General features: G+C 40.0%; 1 protein-coding gene across 2 annotated transcripts in view; it reads right to left on the reverse strand.

The window, feature by feature from the left end:
- The window catches only part of LOC144044643 (protein shisa-8), a 101,442-nt gene that overhangs the window by 43,591 nt on the left and 42,589 nt on the right, over window positions 1-15,262 (reverse strand). The gene's annotated exons all lie outside the window — the stretch shown is intronic.

A 15,262-nucleotide genomic window follows, 5' to 3' on the forward strand; every position in this document is an offset into this window, starting at 1 on the left:
TGTCCGAGCTAAAAGTGAAAATAAAGGTACTAAATGACACCTTAGCCAAATAAATAAATAAAGTTAGTTTGTCTGAAAGAAGACACTCGTGACTACAAAATGTGAGAATTTGACGTCTATTGAGAAAATATTGTGGCCATGGTGACGACTTGAAGTGAAACTTTTGACGTTTGGCAAGAGATTTGTTGCTTCCTGGCACTCTGGCTAATTGCTAAAACAGAGTGTGTTAAAATGCTATATGACTCACTGTCTTTGAACCCGCACAGAGGGGAGAGCTTTCATTCCTTAAAAAAAAACACTGAGCTAAAGATGGGAAAAATTCCTACAAAATGAGCTAAAATTCATATCGGTCGGATAACGTATGCGTGCACAGCGTGTCTTGGAAAAAGGTGCTTGATGTGTGATTTTGTCTTTCCATTTCCCATTCATTCCTATGGCACTTTTTGGGGTAGTTTTTGGGGTATTGCGTCACCATGGCAAGTGGGAATTCCTAGAAAAATAATGGCGCACCGAGTCAGATCGAGCCGCATCGTTTGATACCTCATTTGTCCCGGTGCGATCTACGGTACGGGCCGCATTCTTGCGGAAAAATCCGTGGAAGAATATATAATAAGACTAAAATAAACCCATTTTTGTAGGATAGTAATATGTGCTGCTTGCTTCGCAAGCAAGCAGCAGCGAAGCTCAGCAGTCCCATAATAATATCTCGATGGAATCCACGCACATGTCCGCAGAGCTCAGAATCTTGATCAAATTCACCAAGACCACATTCAACCAGCGGTCCACCTACTGTGTCAGACTTCGACGTGGTCCCAGCAGGCGTAAGGTTACACAGACTTCCTGCCATCGCATTGTCAGATGGGAGGAGCGCATGTCAAAGGACACACCTTCGCTATGCCAGAACACCCACTTTGCCGCAGACAGATAAGCCAAATTGGCAAACACGTGCAGTGAGCCTTGCGCCTGCGCGAAAATCTGGATATGCCAGCATTTCCGCATGGTCTGTATACAAAAATAGAATATTGTCTTTTAGCTTTACTGCTGTACGCCAGGAAGTCATTGCTTGGAGGTGCTGTCCCAATAACTATAAAAGTTGCCTTTGAAGTCTCTTTTACAACGAGACAGTCATCAGATCTATTCATTGTGGCTCTGTGATCATTTCTGTTCCACCGAAGTGTTCGGTCAGAGTGGGGGATCAGACAGCTTGGTCTCTGTCAGACGATGAACGAAAGAAGAGAGGAGGGTTAGCAGCAGCGGGGACGGAGCGATGCCAGAAAAAGAGAAAGGCAGCGCAGCGAGTACCTGCGAGGGAGAAACTGACGAAGAGGAGTGACAAAGGCCTGTTAATGAGAGGGAGTCGCGAGGGCAAAATGAAACATGAAAGAGTAAGGAATTCGAGCCATCAATGCAGTAGAGGATTGCAATTCTGATTAACACCTTAGTTAACCACCCATCAGCATGTTCTTTAAATCCCTGTTGCATTACGTGCTGCAGCAAGTCGTCATCACACATTCATCTAGAGTAACAAAAAAGCCAGCGAGGCCATTAAGTGAGATGGGATGTTATAAACAATTGTTAAAGCTCCAATTCTTGCTAAGTCATCTTCATAACCAGGTATGTAAACTGACATGCTTTTACACAGTGCACTTTTCCAGTATGCCCAATAATGTTTTTGTTTATAACCATGATCAGTTTCCTGTAGTTGCAGATCTGACGTGCACAATAGGATAAATTATGGACCAATTGTCTTCCAAACAAATCAACTTTGGTTTCATCTGTCCACACAGTAGTTTGGCTGTAGCACTGTGGAGCACGCACACACGCACCCTTTTGCAACATGTAGCGATATTATTTTGGACTCCTCAAATGACATCTATTCTGTTTGTCAATAGAGGTGTCAGCATGTAGCAGAGATTTCAGTTGACACATCCCATATTGATGGGAATTGAAGGCCCCGTCCACATGAAAGGCAGTTTCAATGTATCCTCACAAGTTTCTTACCGTTCAGGCCATTCGTCCACACGATGGCGCAGTTTTGGAGCTTGAAACGGATCATTTTTGAAACTGGGCTCCAGAGTGGAAAGATTTCAAAACGCGCCCCGTACACGTCCGTCTGAACACCATATGCAGGATACTCCTCCAGTGATGACGTGATGGTCGCAGTTCGATGGCGACGCATTGTCGTAGATTGATGACGTATGCGCCAATTCTCTGTCAACAACAATGGCAGATAGCCGTGTCGCAGATAGCCGTGTCGCAGATAGCCGTGTCGTAGTCGTTTTGCCCGCCCTCCTTAGCTTGCTTATGCTTTTGTAGCTAAATATTTAACTTCTTTATTCTCACGTTCAACAAGCGGTGTTGTACTTGAATTACCCGCCATTGTCATTTCTCCTGTGTTCGTCTTTTTCATGTTGTTTTGATACATGCAAAGCCATGTTTGTTCTGTAGATTGCAATAAAGTTAGGAAAAAAAGGGTTCATCTTCTTCGCTGATTCTTTTTCTCTGCTTTCCGTTAACTCTCTGTGGCTGCGCTACAGCGCCCCTCCAGACTTGGCATATACATTACAGCCGTTAAACGTCCTCAGCGTCTTCTTTTGGACACACGCAAGTCTTGAAATGCTTCTGTGTGTACGAGATTTGTTTGAGGAACGAAGACGGTTTGCTTCCGTCTGGACGGAGCCCAAGTTGGTTAACTCCTGATCCCAATTAGCCCACGCGAAGTCATTAGCCTTAGGGGTTTACATTGCCATGGTTTGGGTTGGATCTGGGTTAGTTTTATCTGCTTCTGTCATGTTTTGGGTTTAGTTTGGGTTTTGTTTGAGCTTGTTATCAGCTTACTTTAGTTTTGGTCATGATCTGTGTTTTGTTATGTTGTCTTTATGTGCCTCCCTTGTCTCGTCAAACATTGTCCTGCCTACCTGTGTTTTCCTGCCCTTCCTCGTGTTTCAACCAATCAGTGCTCTCAACCACATGTGTCATACCCAGGTGTGTCTTGTTATTTCAATTAGTGTGTGTGTGTGTGTGTCTTTACTCTTGTGTTTCCCCTCTGTCTGTGTCAGTGCATTGTTGTTGCTGACCCACGTCATGCTGCCGTTGTTCCTCCACGTCTTGCCTCGCCTCTCTTTCCCTTTTTGGACTTTGTTGTTTTGGTTTCCCAGCTTGTAACTTTTTCCCTCCTCATTTTTGTTTATTAAACATTGTTTTGACTCCATTCCTCTGCCTCTTCCTGGGTCCTCCCCCATTTAACACACATCTTTTTTACTCCCTGCACTAGTGTGAATGTTTACATGACCATTGTTGAGACTTGGATTCAGATTCAGATTACTTTATTGATCTAAAAAAGTGCAATTCCCCCAGTCACACCCCATTCCAAAAAACATGAAAACAACAATAGGCAAAACGGGAAGTGCTGGTGGGTCGCCTTTCAGCGTCCTGAGTTTCTTAGTTTCAATCTTCTTAAAGAAGGGGGAGGCTCAAGCTCTGCCAAATTAAGGGGGGGGGGGGGCACAGTATGAACCTGGAAACACCTCATGAATGATGAAAAATATCAGATCACATTTTATGACCAAAATGTATAAATCTAAGTAAATCCAACTGCATATACTGTAGAGAGTGTTTACTTGATAATATTTTGCAGGCTTCACAATTATACATGGCATTGTGTGTCTTTCATGAAGACCTTTTCTTAGATGCTTAGCCAACAAATTAAATGTATACTGCGTGCTATACCACATTGCGGCAGAGCTTGTCAGACTGAAAGACACCCTTTATCTGGAATTTTCTCTATCAGTTTAATAGCTCTGGCTCAGAGTTGCTGTTTATCCTCAACCCATGCAAATGATCCACCGGATCTGCAGTGCGCTGCTTAAAAATGTATGCAAACACATTGACGTTGCAGATTCCTACATTTCTACGTTCCATTAACATTTAAGCACCCTAAAGCTGTCAGCATCGGCCTGAATGCACATTCATGGTGGCTTCTAGTTGTTTATAGTCACACAAACAGTCATAACACCATCTTATTCTGTGTTTCCTAATAAAAGTAGTGCAAGAGGCCATCAAGACAAATTGTGGAGCCAGTGTAGGCTCACGCATGGTTGTATGCTTTCACGCTTGAATGAGCTTCACACGCACACACATTTTTATAGAAATAATTCCTAATATTATGAATGCTCGGTTTGGCTGTCATCCCTCTGTGTCTCAAGCTGTCTTTGCGGCGGGGTGTCATTGACAAGCTCATAGAGGATATAATTGGCACTGGCCCCATGTGGCACTCTGATGACACTCCATGGTATTCAAGGGCGCACAGATGTAAACAAACACACAACAACCCCCTACGTCTTTTCACTTAACTGCAGCTCTGCGGGATCCCATGATACTCATTTTCTTATCACACTTATAGCTAGCTCAGTCTTCAATTCCTCGTCCATTGACAGAAGCACATGCTCATCTTCTTCATTTGCTCATGCTCCATCTTTGACCTAACATCCTCCTCTTCTAACTGGGATCGTATGCAAATTATGCCCTATAAATGTTACTGTTTAAAAGAAGGTTTTTCCAGTGGAGAACTGGAACACTTATTTATTTATGCCATGACAGAGGTGTTTTTTTGTGTGTTTTGTTTTGTTTTAAAGGTTACCTGAGAGAAGTGCTGAACAGAGGCAGCACATTCGTGCATGCAAACCTCATAAAACAGTCCAGAGTAGCATGACGGCTGGAACAAAAACAACAGCAAGGGCACAGATTCAAATTACCATTACTTGCTTATTCACGTTTTGTTCTTAACTCATTCACTGCCATTGACAGCTATAGACGTCAAAAATTCATTTGAACTATTTTTATTAGTTTAACATTTTTTCCCCCATTTTTGTTAACAAGAGTATGAAAACCTAGATTTTTTTGTACATTTAGAACAGATATAAAAATTGTGATTAATCGTGAGTTAACTAGTGAAGTCATGTGATTAATTACAATTACACATTTACACATTTACATTTACAATTACACATTTTAATCGCTTGATGCCCCTAAATTATAATAATGTTTTGTTTTTGTTTTTTTTATGTAAAAAGAAATATATAAAAAAATTTGGTTCAATGGGCGATTACAATTTTTAAACGTAATTAATCACATGACTTCACTAGTTAACTAAAGATTAATCACAAATTGTATATCTGTTCGAATACAACAACAAAAACTCAGTTTGCATACTTTTGTCAACAAAAGTGGGAAAAATGCTGAAAGGCGACCCACCAGCCTTTTTTTAATTAAGTGATTATTTGTGATTAATTGTGATTAATCAAATTTTTAAGATGTGATTAATCTGAAAAAAATAATAATCGTTTGATAGTTCTAATAATATGAAGACTATGTTTCCCTGTGTATTGTCAGTGTTTGGGTCCTTAATTCTGCAACTCAGGCGACATTTGTCATACAATTGCTGTGCTTGCAAAAGTCCAAAATGAGTACACCCAGTGGGTAAATCAGCCCAAATCCGGCAGTGAATAATCTTCTAACCTCAGCATCCTGAAACATCACTACAGGAGTGTTTGAATCTGAGATGAAAAATAAAAAAAAGACCAAATTAAGTTCATTCTCATTTTTGTTTTGCATGGATATCAAGTTTTTTTTTGTGTGTGTTTTTTTTAAATGTCATCATTTTTTTTCATAATTTAACAGTGATCATTACATTTTACATTGGACACTTGTTAATACTGTAGCTGTGCAATACTGCATTTCCTCAATTTGTAGGGGTTGTGCTGTCCATGGTGCTGAAATAATTACAATGCCAAATTCAAGTTTAAATGCCCTAAAAGTTGTACAGTTTGGAGTTCAGCCAAAAATTTCCAGGAAAACACACCCAAAGCTCAAACAATTTCTGGAATTTGCAATTTTCGTCATATATAGCTATTTCCCCCTTTATTAGATTGCCTCTCTTTCTTTTATTTACATAATCCCTCACATTCTCTCTTTTACTTACTCCTGCTTATGTTTCTCCTTCCCATGTACCTCCTTGCAACTTTTCCCAATCTGCTCTGCCCAAACACCAATTCCACTTGAAGTCAGTCTTTGATCTCAAACGATCGTTGCTCTCCAGCAGTCAAAAGCAGTGCGTGCGCTTGTGTACCCCTGTGTGTGGTGTGTTCAGGTGATGCAAGCTTAGGTGCATTTTGTTTGTAAGTATACATGCAACCATCTGCGAATGGACTGCGAGTATGGGGGCGTGTAAAACTGTGAGAGCAGGTGTATGTGTGTGTGAGTGTGTGTGTGCGTGTGTGTGTGTGTGTAGAACAGGGTGGCTGTCCTCAGGGCAGCTCTCCTCACTAGAAGAGAGTGAGGCAGCAGCTGACCAGCTGTCCCCCTCGCAGCTAGCAGCATGTTGGCTCTTCTATCTGCTCTCTCTTTGCTTGTCTCTCTTCACCTCTCCTGCTTGACCCTCTCTTTAAAAGTCTTTTTTTTTGCTAGCTTCACCGTCTCTGTCCTCTTTCACCAACTGTAACATCACATGACCTATTTCTTTCACCGCTCCCCCCCGCTTCGTTCTCTCTCTCTCGCAAACATTCCTGAAATTTTACATCCTGCAGGTTTCATCCCTCCCTTCATCTTTTAAGCAGTATCAAAAATATCTCAGCCTCAAAATGAGCTCAGGAAAGCAGGGGAGGGAGGGGAAGTGGATGCTTAGAGGATTTGGCTCCGGTCTTAAAAACTTGAGAAAAAACATTTTCTGCCTGTGTTCATACTCCCTGTATGGCAAGCCCCTTGAACATTTATTCCATATCCTTGATATCAAACAGTAGTGTTTCTCACTAGTTCAGTCTTTGTCAGCACTAGTTGGACAATTAGCCACACTGACTATGCACTTTGTCATACTAGTTGCACAGAAACTCTAGTCACTCATTTTCAGCAACGTGTTAATTAGTCAAACATGAATTCTTCTCACTAGTGAAATGTGTCCTATGATTTCCTTGCACTAGTTAGCTTGTGAGAGCTGAAACACCCACTAGTTAACTAGTGAAATACAAAACACTGACAAGTTAACTAGTGAACAGCTCTTGAAGTCTACATGTTGAACTAGTCTAGTGGCACGCAAATGTTTTACTAGTTAACTAGTGATGCCCCAAATATTCACTAGTTACACTAGTGAGACATTTTGACTGAACTAGTTCAACTAGTGAGGTCCAAAACATTCACTAGTAGAACAAGTGGATGCAAACATGCTCACTGGTGAACTAGTTACAACAACAAAATTAATGAGAAGGTGGGGCAGACGTGCATCCAGGAATCTTATTGGCTCTGCAGTTAAGACAGACCAATCAAGATTCTGATTTTGTCATTATCCCACCCCCTTTAATTGCATGTTTTACACTAGTTTACAAGTTGTCCTGGGGAATTGGAGCTTGTTAACAAGTGGATGCCTATTACGGTTACATGTTAAATAGTGAATGCAGAAACCCAGACTATACAACTACTTGCATCTATTTGGACCTTACAAGCTAACTAGTGAGGCTCAAAATGTTCACTAGTTAACTAGTAAATGCAGAGATATCCACTAGTAAGTTGAACCTTTTATGATGCCACTTGTTAACTAGTGAAACACGTGTTTTCCTACAAGTAAACTATCTGCGTACAGAGTGAGTAACTAGTAAACGAGTAACACAGATTTTCTTATCACTAGTTTACTAGTAGAAGGTATTTTGTCTCACATGTCGGCCTCAAGACTGAACTTATACAGACTTTGACTGTGCAAGTTTCACACAGTTGCTCACTAGCTGGCATGTGCACACAACTAGTTAACCAGTGAAAATAACTACATTTCACTAGTTGACATATTTGGCAGTTACAACACTTCGCAAGTTCACTAGTTGTGCGCACATGTCAACTAGTATGCATTTTTGTTTAACTAGTATGATGTAAATGACGCCTATTATACTAGAAACATCAACTAGTGCAACAAAATTCATTACATGTTAGATATTTGTTATACTAGTTGTGCACAGTTGCTTACCAGTGCTATATAAGGGTCCACTAGTTAAAATACACGCCCAACATGTAGGAAAAGTGTCTAACGTGTTGTCAAATCTTGTACGAGTTCATTTCTTGGTCTGACTTGTGAAAGAAAATGCCTTCCACTAGTTAACTAGTTAAATAAACAGCAGTGTCACTAGTTAACTAGTGACTCAGCCTGGATGTAACTAGCTTGCAAGAGAGAAACCAAGTGATTCACTAGTTAACAAGTGAGGTCAAAACTAGTGCCACAAGTGGGTATATTTGCATTTACTAGTTCACTAGATCACATTTTGTACCTCACTAGTCAGCTAGTAAGGTTAGGAGGATCCCAACTAGTGTAACTAGTGGACATTCTATGCCTTCCTAGTTAACTAGTAATACATTTTAAACCTGACTAGTGAACCACTAAGGTAAGAAAAACGCAACTGGTGATATCAGTGGACATTCGGACATTGACCCTTACACGTCAACATGCAAAATGCAACAATAGACCATAGACGTCTCTAATGCGACACAAACGTCAACACGTTCACTAGTGGACTGCATGCAAATGAAGCAGGCGGGAGAAGAACATTGATTGGTTGATATTCAAATTCGATGTCTTGAAGCTTTAACCCTTAAGTGCCTGGACCACAATAACTTTAATAATAAAGAAAATAAACTGTATTTACAAAAACAAAACAAAAAACAACAACACATGCAGCAATACAGTAAACTCAATTAGCATTGTGGCTGTTTTCAGTTTGTTTGTTTTGTTTTTAAACAAACTGGATAAGTACTTTTGCACTGTATATATACAGTGCAATATACAGTGACAGAGATTAGATTAGATAGACAGAGATTGACCAATGGGCTCAAAAATGGACACTATAGTGGTGTCAGAAAAGACTCGTGATGTAGCAGTCATTTTTGGGCTTACTTGTTAACATGTACACTCAACGTAAGCTTACTTGTTAACATGTAAGCTCAATGGAAGCTTACTTGTTAACATGTACACTCAATAAAACCTTACTTGTTAACATGTATGCTCAATGTAAGCGTACTTGTTATCTCGTAAGGTCAATGTAATGCGTCTACTAGCCTACTAGTGGGCACGCTGAGCTTGATATCACGGATATCAAGCTCGGTGTGCATGTTGACATCCTTGTGTGCGTGTTGACATCCTTGTGTGCGTGTTGACATACTTGATATCCTTGATATAGTGGGCACTTTAAGGAATAAATATACAAACAAGCACTTTGAACACTTACTCGTCCAGACAAATTCTTACTCCGCCTTTATTACCCAGGATGCACCAGACAAGATCTGCGTGACTCCGGACAGCCAATCAGCCAATCATGATACATTTCCTACCACTAGCAGCTTGAACAGATTTAACAACAAATGACAATTCAAATCCTCAAGAAGGGTGAATTTATTTCAGAACTGTTGCACTGGATTCCTTTTTATTTAGTATAGCATATAAAGTGGTAAGTGACTGCAATGTATTGATTTTGAATAGATACAAGGGGCAGTAAATGACTGTGGAAGCTCAAATTCAGTCTTTACAGGGTTAATTTTTTCCTGTGTTGAGCTCTGATCAGAGAGCCAACAGGACTTACCCACTGTCCGGCCTCCTGATTAGCATTTAGCATAACTAGTGCCACTAGTGAGCAATTTGCTTTTCACTTGTTCTACTAGTGAACATTTGGGCATCATAGCTACCTAGCAAATTCAAAAGACTGTAAAACTAGTTGACTAGTGAGCATGTTGGCATCCACTAGTTCTACTAGTGAACATTTTGGACCTCACTAGGAACTAGTTCAGTCAAAATGTCTCACTAGTGCAACTAGTGGAAATTTTGGGCATCACTGGTTAACTAGTAAAAACGTTTGCGTGTCACTAGTTCAACATGTAGACTTTAAGAAGCATTCACTAGTTAACATGTCAGTGTTTTGTCATTCACTAGTTAACAAGTAGGTATTTCAGCGATATTCTGGTAATATCCATGTCAAGATGGCGACAAAACAAGAAAAGCGGAATATGCAGATGAAAAGAATCTTGTTTGCAGTATTATGCTGGACTAGTCAAAAAATGTATGGTTTGTTGCTAGGTACAGTGGTGCCTTAAGATATGGGTGACCCGACACAAACGTTCATCGAGATACAAGCTTGATGTAATTCAGCTGCATCAGCAACAGATATTTGAACACAAATAGAGGAGCAACACATCTAGACAGATGTCACAATACATTACAAAAGGCATATATTCTACGTATATCCTCTCCGAAAACAACCAAATTAGCATCTTATGCAGGACCATGATGGCAGCTCATCATGTTTATCCATATAGCTGTATTATACTGCCCCCAGGTGGCCATGGTGTGCAGATCAGAAGGAGCAGCATGATCTCCATTGTATTGAAGCAAAAAATTGGGGGGCAAAAACTGTTCTGATCTCAATACTGTATATTTATACAAAGTAAAACATTAGAAAGCCATATCTCTCTTGCCCCCCCCCCCCCAAAAAAAAAATAAAAAAAATAAAAAGACTATTGCTTTTTTGGGGAGACTTGAATGGCTTAAAGGGGAAATCAACCTTAAACATTTCTTGACAATAATGTTATATGTGACCTCACTAGTCTGAAGATGACATTCTGATTAATATTACATTTGTGGAATGCGAGTCATTAGCAAAATCAAGCCGTTTTTTGAAATCTCAGGAGGCGGCCATTTTGACACTTGCTGTCGACTGAAGATGACATCAGAGTTGCTCAGGGCTCAGGCAATGACCAATCACCGCTCACCTGTTTTCTGACGCTGAGCTGTGATTGGTTGTTACCTGAGACATGAGCGACCCGTCATGTCATCTTTCTTGACAACAAGTGGTAAAATCGCTATTCTGATATTGATAAACACTGCTGAATTTTGCTGCTTAACTCATATTCCACTAACACAATATTAACCAGAAGCTATTTAGGCTAGTGGGGGTGCATAGAACATACTTTTGTCAACAATTTTGTTGGGGTTGTTCACAGACAGAATCCAACTCACATCTCAAGGTACCACTCTATTAGCAAATCAGGATAAAGTGTATTTGTTAAGTTGTTTCGACCCAAAATGTAATGTTTGCATCATCTGCTCAAAGTGTGGGAGGCAAATCCAAAGACAACTGAGGTTGTCTACAGTTTTATACTGCAATAATCATGTCAGCGCATAGTATGTTCCTTGCTTTTCAGAATTCATATTTCAGAATAGATTGTTCTGAATAATTTTGACCCAAATTGCACTCCCCTTACTGACAAATTGAGGGACAATGATGTGCTCAAAATATGGAAAACGGCGCCAATGGCAACAAAAACAGATGCATGAAGCCTGCAGTATCACGCTGGAGGAGTCAAGGGGTGATTGGTTTGTTGATTTTGTTGTTGTTGTTATTGACTGTTTTGGTTAATTTTGACTGATGCCCTGCGATTGGCTGGTATCCAGTTCCGTGCGCTTCCAACCTACTACCCAAAGAAAGCTGGAATAGGCTCCAGCATGCCCGAGACCCTCGTGAGGAAAATTGGTTCAGATAATGGATGGGTGGATGTTTTGACTGAAAGTGTGACTAATTTTGTTGACAAATTAAGACACTATGTCATGTGCTCCAAAAGACTGCGGTAACATGCTTGCTGTGAATTAAATTGGATTGCAATGACTCTTTCTCAGCACCTCAAGACCACGCCCATATCTGACCGCAAGTGCATCATCTTATGCCTAATGTATTTCAGGATCACGGATGTGTGAGTAATACATTGGATCATCCTTGTCAGTGATCGTCAGAGAGAACTTTCATCTTATTTATCTCAAAATCCGGCCTCCAACATATTAATGGGCTGGCTGTCTCTTCTCTCTCTCTCTCTTTGGCCTGGAGGATTTAAATTAGTTTAATTAAGAGGTAATTACGCGTAGACAGCTGACACAGCATGATCTCGAAGACTTCATCCTCCTGCCCTCACTGTCCTCACTGTGTACCTCCACTACTGCTGCCAACAAGCTTCCATTCTTACAGTGGTAAAACATAAGCAGTTTAAAAAATACATTAAAAATAGAGCACACTGAGAGCTCTTAACTAACCTACTTTCAAGTTAGTGAGGAAGAGAGAAAGAATGCTTAAAATTTGTGAGTGGAAAGAGGTTCATAAATCCTGAAATGATAAGCACAAATTGCGCAGTATGAATGTTTCTAGTATATAATTCTCCACGTACATCTCCCTGACCCATTGAATAAACAAACAAAACAATATGCAGGATATGCTGCCCTAATTGGAAAATGCACAGGGCTAAACATTTTTCACCAGATAATGATGTTATGGAAGTAAAGTACTACAACAAATTGGTGCGAGAAGGCAGGGGGAGTAAAGAGGGTAGAATTTAATAGCAGGGGAAGAAAGAAAAGAGGCGCAAGATAGAAGAGTGCTAATAAGCACAGCATGGGGTGAAAATGAGGCCAAAATGTGTTTATAAGCCGTGGTGGGAAGATGAAAGTAAAGTTTTTTTCTATTGTCTGCATGCGCAAGTAAACATCGCATGTGCGTTTGTGATCATGTGAAGAGGACAATCAAAAATTGATGAATCAACGTATACAGGTTCTGTATGAACGTGTATTGATGTTTGATGATGATGTAACTATCCTTCGTGACTCTTGTGAGTCAATATATGCATACCGAGCAACAAATAGTTCATATTCTGATTCGTCTGATAATTAAGGAAGATTTATTAACTGCTTTGATGAGTTTTAGGTCCAATTTTAACCCATACTGGGATATGAAGTGGCAATTGGGCTCTATTGATACAGAAAGCATTCGCTCCGGCCAACACTGAAAATATCTGTCTTATATTTATTTTCCTTCAGATCTGCACTGTGGCTTGGTTATCACAAGCTGTGCATTAGGCACTCAAATTTTCCCTCTTTTTTTTTGTCTAAAAAAATCCCCACCCAGATGGTCAATCATCAAAACTACGGGCTTTCTTTCACAAAAATGATGAAATGGGTAGTTTGTCACTTGTATAACAAATACTAATCACTTAATATTCACTGTAAACCCGAACGTTCAAAATAATCAAATAGATTAAGTACACAATACTCAAAGTTTGATGAAAACAACTACTAACTTAACTTTTTTAAGACGGTGTAACTTTGTTTGCTTTTATTAGTAATTTGTACTAAAAAGTTTGGATTAAATTGAACTATACTAGTTTTTAAAAAACATAAAAACTTAAAAACATAAATTAATTATTTTGTGATTAAAACCTTGTTTGTATTGTTTCAAAAAAGGTAAAATTTACAACTAAAATATAAAACATACTGTAATATTTTATGTTTTGTGTATGTTTGGTAATTGATTTTACTTATTAATTTGTAATTTTCTTTTAGCCCTATAGTTGACATTGTAAATGATAATTTTCCTAACTGGTTTAAATAAATTAATAATAATTTATGTTAAATTATAAACATATGCTCATAGCAGGCGGCATGGTGGCCAACTGGTTAACATGCCTCCTAGTCCAAAGGTTGTAAGATCGAATCCGGCCTCTGGCCTTTTTGGCTGAAGGTTGCATGTTCTCTACGTTCCTGCATGGGTTTTCTCCGGGTACTCCAGTTTTTCTCCCACATTCCGAAAAATATATAAAATATATATATAATATTGAACACTGAATTGTCCCTAGATTGTCTGTGTGCCCTGTGATTGGCTGGCAACCAGTTCACTTCCTGAAGACAGCTGGGATAGGCTCCAGCATTCCCGGGATTCTCGTGAGAACACTGTGAACTTATGGTTTGGACTTCTGTTAACTTAATCCAGTGGTTTTATAACATTTATAAGCGAGTAACTGGGAATAATTAAGTTGCTGTTACAGAAAGCTTCTAAGTAACTATGTATCAAAAAATGTAATTTCTTTCCGTCCTAAATGAAAACAGAAAACAAGCCTAAAACTACTAGTGTGAGTCTTTTGAGAGGGGAATTTGTGGTGCAGGCATACGTTTGAAGTCCAGAATTAAAAGATGCTGTATGTGCCAATTTAAAGCCCGGTTTACATGGCAGCAGAATTTGCCAGATTTTAGCCCCGACTTTCCCCTCCCGACAATCGTAAGGACACGGTGATCTCCAAAAGATCATTTTAACAGATATTCCTGCTGTGTGTGGTGTGTTTGGACTGATATTGGCCATTTGGAAGGACGTTTTGGCCAATTCCATCTCAAATCGGGGATATGCAACATGATGGATTGTTTTGGCCCGATTTCGCACCGTGTGTGGTGTGGCCTGAGTACAAATGAGCATGCAGCCTGTAGACAGTGATATGTAGCCAATCAGAAAGCAAGGCAGTGAGGAAGGATGGTGGGAAATCCAAAATCAAAACAGTCATTGCACAACAGAAAGTCCGTGCTTGCGTTGTCTCTCTCTTTATGTCGTTTAAAGGGGAAGTCAACCCAATTTTCTTAAAAATAATTATGTTCTATGCAACTACTCTAACTACTACTAAATATGGCATTCTGTTTTATCTTGCGTTAGTGGAATATGAGTTAAGCAGCAAGATATCGGACGGCAGCCATTTTGCCAAATGACATCACAGTTGCTGAGGTCTCAGGTAACAACCAATCACGGCTCAGCTTCGGAAAACAGGTGAACTGTGATTGGGCCCTGCGCAACTCTGATGTCATCTTCAGTGGACAGCAAGTGGCAAAATGGCCGCCCCCTGAGATGGATAAAAACGGCGGGAATATAACTCATAGTCCACAAATGTAATATTAATCAGAATGTCATGTTGTTAAGAAATGTTTAATGTTCCCCTTAATGGACAAAGCGGTAATAGGGCCCAACATTTTTAAATAATGAACATGTTCACTATTTACAACGAAAAAATGTCATGTGTGTGGGTGAAGCCGAGGTCTCCTGAGCGAGTCGCTTCCGCTGACTGCGACGTGAACGGAATGTAGCCAATCAAAGAAGCTCTCCCACTGATTATTTTCCAAAGCAGACATTACCAACGCTCTCGTCTCCGGGCCCTCTTTGGAATCATTCGGCAGCCATCGGCGCAATCCGGAAAAGTGCCTGGTGGCCTTTGTTTAAGTGAAGTCACGTGTGATCACATGAGCACTTTACCTCTGAGGACTGGATTCTTGACCAGTGGTGGAAGATAATCTTTGTGTGTGTGCGGGAGCTGTGATGAGATTACCACACGCAAAACTGTTGTATGCATGGAATCTGACAAAGATTAAAAATGTGAGCTAGGCCTA

Source organism: Vanacampus margaritifer, chromosome 2 (genome assembly GCF_051991255.1).
Source record: "Vanacampus margaritifer isolate UIUO_Vmar chromosome 2, RoL_Vmar_1.0, whole genome shotgun sequence".
NCBI lineage: Eukaryota > Metazoa > Chordata > Actinopteri > Syngnathiformes > Syngnathidae > Vanacampus > Vanacampus margaritifer.